At 44.0% G+C, this 6,459-nt stretch overlaps 1 long non-coding RNA gene across 1 annotated transcript; it reads left to right on the top strand.

The window, feature by feature from the left end:
* Nucleotides 1-1,505: 1,505 nt before the first annotated feature.
* Nucleotides 1,506-2,026, top strand: LOC122936949. The gene is made up of 3 exons (XR_006389407.1): nt 1,506-1,550; nt 1,634-1,744; nt 1,903-2,026. It is a non-coding gene; the product is annotated as an uncharacterized LOC122936949 (long non-coding RNA).
* The last annotated feature ends 4,433 nt before the right edge of the window (nt 2,027-6,459 follow it).

Here is a 6,459-nt window from a genome sequence, read left to right as displayed (position 1 = left end):
AGAATGTTGTGTTGCACCGTGGTATGTGTGCCTGGGCTGCATTTCAAGCGCACTCGGGCCCTAGATGTAATATGTGTACAGTGCCAACATCAGACATCCACATGGCCACCTCATCTGGACCAGCTGTTGAGCCAGCACTGCCCACCTCCTACCCGGTCACAATAGTGAGACAGCTCTTCAGAAATGGCCAGTACGAGAACCTGATGGCCGGCCTCAGCAGGGAATTCATCTGTACCGTGTTACTACACCCGCAGGACCTGGTCAAGATCTGCTTTACAGGTACAACCACAGTGCTTATATGATCCATTACTGCCTCTATGTAATGTTTATGTACATATATAATGGGTATGCTGGGGGTTATAGTACCCCTAACAATTTAATTATACCAAATGTAGCTTTCAAATATGCTTTGTAGTGAAGTTCCTCACCATTTTCATGATCTCTGCTCCTGTTAGTAAATTAAGGCAGAGACTTAGGGGCTTACCCCAAATCTGTGAGGTGAGGCTTTACTTCTTGTAAGAGAACATTACATGAAAACACCTATATCTTTATATTCTCATCTGGTTGGAGAAAGGCAGGGGCTTCTGTCACCCAAACCTCCCCAAGCCCCAAGACAGGACTGGACTGAAGATGTGGTGACCTGTCATTAGATGTAAATCTGATCTGCTGTTTAATTTGGCGGCCATTGCTGTTCCTACAGTAGATGATACTCATCTTTCCAAGGCTTCTGAAGGTAAGCTCATTTAGTTATTCAGCAGTACCAGATGGGGTGGGTTGCATCAGTGCATGAAAACCTGGGGTGACAACCTTGCTGGGTGCTATAAAAGTGGTCACATTGATTGTCAGCCTGCTTTCCCTCCATTGTACTGTAGTCATACATTTTGTAGTGCTATTACTATAAGAATGTGCGGGATCCCACCTCTGGCATGGACGAGCCGTGCCCCATGTTCACTGGATCATGGTGGTGGTACTCCCCATAACCTGGAATGGCCGCCTTTCCATTGCCAGCTGCCTCTCCATTGTAGGCTGTGGGGAGCCTAGCCTCTGTGATCCATAACGTGGGCTGCTATATTCACTAGAATGCAGCACCCCCTGCATTGTGTATTCAGACCGAGCGCCATACATACAGGGTGAGCGTGCCTCTTACTGCGCTATTTTATGGGTCAAATCAGTTCCATTGATGTGAGTAGATGAATGGAAGATATAAGTCTATCATGTGCAACAAATCGGCCACATGTGAATATACCCCAGGAGAACATGATGCAGGTGTAGTCCTGGTCCAGTTTTCACCTACGGCCACAGGACAACAAGGTACAAGTGTTAACCACTGCACCGCCATACTTACACTGTTCAGAACATAATTGTTGTCTTGGGTTTGTTCCTTGTGAGACTCATTTCTTGCATCATTTCTTTCATGCAGATCCCTTAACCCTTTTTTACTTGTCTTGTTCCTCAGTACAATGCTGGTGTTAACCCTTCATGATGACAATAAAAGGACATGTTCCATGCTCTTACTACAATGTATGGGCAGGAAGAAATTCCTGCACAAGGTAATCAGTGTCTCTATAATGTCCTACAATCATCATAGATGTCAGGCTTTACCATCAGTAACCTTCATGTCTTATATCTGTAGGGTTTGTACCAGGCCTGCTGGGAACATCAGATGGAGCCCTGCAGTTCATGGCCTACAAGAAACTGAAATGGACTTTACAAGCATTTCCATCGACCCAGTGACACAAAACCGGTAATAACCTGCATTTCTTATTCAGATAGACCTCAATATCTATGTGTTAGGTCTGATGTACATAGAAGAGGCATGATGGTAAGGGTCAGCCTACACGGTCAGACTGATGTGCCAGAACCAGCAGAGAGGAATGGGTTTATGTGTCTTCTGTCTTATAGGAAAGAAGAGTTCCATGGAGTCTACTAGAGCAATGTCTTCAGCATTATCCCAGTGACCTCCGCCTGCGGAATCGCCTTAGTGGCTTAAATTCTACTTTCATTTTCCTGGAAGAGACCACAGTGCAGAAGTTCTGTAATAAAAGGAATAGAAAACCCTAGACAAGCCTGGTTCTGATAATCATTTATTACATGGGTGTTGATTTACACTAAAGGGGTTCTCTGAGCTTTTCTGAAAATCCAGCAGCTTTCTGACCTGTGCAGGCAAGATGGGTTCCTCAGTACTTACCTCTCTGTCACACCGCTGACACCACCGTCTGTTAGACTCGCGTGACCACCTGGAGTTTTCGAGCAGAGTTTTCCTGTTCAACTGCATACTGTAATTGGGAGCACTTTATGTGGCACTGATCTATATGGACACTGATTAATGGGGGGCACTGTGTATGGCACTGTTATATTCAGGGAATCTGCTTTAACCCCTTAAGGACTCGGCCCTATTTCACCTTACGGTCTTGGCCGGTTTTTGAGGGTTTCCACTGTAGGGGTACGTCAGGGTCTCTTTAAATATAAAATGGCGCCTAAAAAGCATTCCAGCAAAATCTTCCTCCAAAATTCATATGGCACTGCTTTCCTTCTGACCACTGCCACGTGCCCATAGAGCAGTTTACCGCCACATATGGGGAATTTCTGTAAACTGCAGAATCAGAGTAAGGCCTCTTTCACACTTGCGTTGTCCGGATCCAGCGTGTACTCCACTTGCCGGAATTTCACGCCGGATCCGGAAAAACGCAAGTGTACTGAAAGCATTTGAAGACGGATCCGTCTTCAAAATGCTTTCAGTGTTACTATGGCAGCCAGGATGCTATTAACCACTTAAACCCCCCTAGCTGAAACCCCCTTAATGACCAGGCCGCTTTTTACAATTCTGCACTACACTACTTTCACCGTTTATCGCTCGGTCATGCAACTTACCACCCAAATGAATTTTACCTCCTTTTCTTCTCACTAATAGAGCTTTCATTTAGTGGTATTTCATTGCTGCTGACATTTTTACTTTTTTTGTTATTAATCGAAATTTAACGATTTTTTTTGCAAAAAAATGACATTTTTCACTTTCAGCTGTAAAATTTTGCAAAAAAAACCGACATCCATATATAAATTTTTCGCTAAATTTATTGTTCTACGTGTCTTTGATAAAAAAAAATGTTTGGGCAAAAAAAAAAAAATTGTTTGGGTAAAAGTTATAGCATTTACAAACTATGGTACAAAAATGTGAATTTCCGCTTTTTGAAGCAGCTCTGACTTTCTGAGCACTTGTCATGTTTCCTGAGGTTCTACAATGCCCAAACAGTAGAAAACCCCCACAAATGACCCCATTTTGGAAAGTAGACACCCTAAGGTATTCGCTGATGGGCATAGTGAGTTCATCGAACTTTTTATTTTTTTGTCACATTTTTTGTCCTCACGGAATACCTTGGGGTGTCTTCTTTCCAAAATGGGGTCACTTGTGGCGTAGTTATACTGCCCTGGCAATTTAGGGGCCCATATGTGTGAGAAGTAGTTTGCAATCAAAATCTGTAAAAAATGACCGGTGAAATTCGAAAGGTGCACTTTGGAATGTGGGTCCCTTTGCCCACCTAGGCTGCAAAAAAGTGTCACACATCTGGTATCGCCGTACTCAGGAGAAGTTGGGGAATGTGTTTTGGGGTGTCATTTTACATATAACCATGCTGGGTGAGAGAAATATCTTGGCAAAAGACAACTTTTCCAATTTTTTTTATACAAAGTTGGCATTTGACCAAGATATTTATCTCCCCCAGCATGGGTATATGTAAAATGACACCCCAAAACACATTCCCCAACTTCTCCTGAGTACGATGATACCAGAAGTGTGACACTTTTTTGCAGCCAAGGTGGGCAAAGGGGGCACAATATTCCAAAGCGCACCTTTCGGATTTCGCAGGCCATTTTTTACACATTTTGATTGCAAAGTACTTCTCACACATTTGGGCCCCTAAATTGCCAGGGCAGTATAACTACGCCACAAGTGACCCCATTTTGGAAAGAAGACACCCCAAGGTATTCCGTGAGGGGCACGGCGAGTTCCTAGAATTTTTTATTTTTTGTCACAAGTTAGCGGAAAATGCTGATTTTTTATTATTTTTTTTTTCCTTACAAAGTCTCATATTCCACTAACTTGCGACAAAAAATAAAAAATTCTAGGAACTCGCCGTGCTCCTCACGGAATACCTTGGGGTGTCTTCTTTCCAAAATGGGGTCACTTGTGGCGTAGTTATACTGCCCTGGCAATTTAGGGGCCCAAATGTGTGAGAAGTACTTTGCAATCAAAATGTGTAAAAAATGGCCTGCGAAATCCGAAAGGTGCACTTTGGAATATGTGCCCCTTTGCCCACCTAGGCTGCAATAAAGTGTCACACATCTGGTATCGCCGTACTCAGGAGAAGTTGGGGAATGTGTTTTGGGGTGTCATTTTACATATACCCATGCTGGGTGAGAGAAATATCTTGGCAAAAGACAACTTTTCCCATTTTTTTATACAAAGTTGGCATTTGACCAAGATATTTCTCTCACCCAGCATGGGTATATGTAAAATGACACCCCAAAACACAGTCACCAACTTCTCCTAAGTACGGCGATACCACATGTGTGACACTTTTTTGCAGCCTAGATGCGCAAAGGTGCCCAAATTCCTTTTAGGAGGGCATTTTTAGACATTTGGATCCCAGACTTCTTCTCACGCTTTAGGGCCCCTAAAAAGCCAGGGCAGTATAAATACCCCACATGTGACCCCACTTTGGAAAGAAGACACCCCAAGGTATTCAATGAGGGGCCTGGCGAGTTCATAGAATTTTTTTTTTTGGGCATAAGTTAGCGGAAATTGATTTATTTATTTTTTTCTCACAAAGTCTCACTTTCCGCTAACTTGGGACAAAAATTTAAATCTTTCATGGACTCAATATGCTCCTCAGCGAATACCTTGGGGTGTCTTCTTTCTAGTTGTAGGGTGTTTGTACTGCCCTGGCATTTGAGGGTCTCCGCAATCATTACATGTATGGCCAGCATTAGGAGTTTCTGCTATTCTCCTTATATTGAGCATACAGGTAATGAGATTTTTTTTTTCCGTTCAGCCTCTGGGCTGAAAGAAAAAATGAACGGCACAGATTTCTTCATTCGCATCAATCAATGTGGATGAAAAAATCTCTGCCCAAAAAAAAAAGGAGGGGAAAGGCGTCTGCCAGGACATAGGAGCTCCGCCCAACATCCATACCCACTTAGCTCGTATCTCCTGGCAAACCAGATTTCTCCATTCACATCAATCGATGTGGATGAACAAATTATTGCCGGGAATTATAATTTTTTTTTTATATACAAAGTGTTTGCCAAAGCATAGGAACGCCGCCTCCTCCTCAGCTCGTATGCCTTGGCAAACGTATCTTTAACTGCAGAGTAGAAATCTCGTCTTGCAGCGCCGCATACACCAACTTGCATGTAATCTGACAGCAGCACAATGCTTCTGTCAGAATGCACATCAGTGCTGCAGCTAGTCGATCGGTTGGTCCACCTGGAAGGTAAAAAAAAAAAAAAAAAAAAGGCCGCAACGCAATAATTTTATTAACTTTCGAACAGAACATATAAACTTTAACTTTTTGAACTAAACATTAACCTTTTTGCTTACTGGTGTTTTTTATTTATTTATTTTTTACCTTTATAGAACAAACCTCTCCTTCCCCATGGGTCAATGTGCAAAGCGCAAATCGCCCAAAGATGTGGCGAAGTGCGTTATGCACTTTGTCCCAGGTGAAAGGAGACGTTTGCAGCAGCTGTGAGTGAATGGGCCCTAATAGCCCTGTGTGCCTGTCCTGGTGAGATGTGATCCCTATGCTAGGTGTACCTGTGTGTGGTACTTCCGGAAACACTCTCCTAAGCATAGGGCAGGGTGGTCAGGACAGTCAGGACAGAAATAGCGGGTGTCATGCCTTATTCCACTCCTGCTACAGTCACGACATCTTTTTCGGGGTGACGGTTGGGTTAAGGTACCAGCAACGACATTGGGGAAATGTCGCTCGTGTAGACGGCTAACTACACTGGTGGATGGGGCCACGGAACCTCCTGGGTACAGGAGGCTCTCGATGATCTCTTCCTGAAATTTGAGGAAGGATCGTGTTCTCCCAGCCTTACTGTAGAGAACAAAACTATTATACAGAGCCAATTGAATCAAATATACAGACACCTTCTTATACCAGCGTCTGGTTCTGCGGGACACTAAATACGGACACAACATCTGGTCATTGAAGTCCACCCCTCCCATGTGAAGGTTATAGTCGTGGACTGAGAGGGGCTTTTCAATGACACGGGTTGCTCGCTCAATTTGTATTGTCGTGTCTGCGTGAATGGAGGAGAGCATGTAAACGTCACGCTTGTCTCTCCATTTCACCGCGAGCAGTTCTTCGTTACACAATGCGGCCCTCTGCCCACTTGCAAGACGGGTGCTAACGAGCCGTTGGGGGAAGCCCGCGCGACTAGTTCGCGTGGTGCCAC

This window comes from Bufo gargarizans, chromosome 1 (assembly GCF_014858855.1).
Source record: "Bufo gargarizans isolate SCDJY-AF-19 chromosome 1, ASM1485885v1, whole genome shotgun sequence".
NCBI classification, from domain to species: domain Eukaryota; kingdom Metazoa; phylum Chordata; class Amphibia; order Anura; family Bufonidae; genus Bufo; species Bufo gargarizans.
The sequence above is the reverse complement of the archived record's forward strand: the minus strand, read 5'-3'. Positions and strand labels throughout refer to the sequence as shown.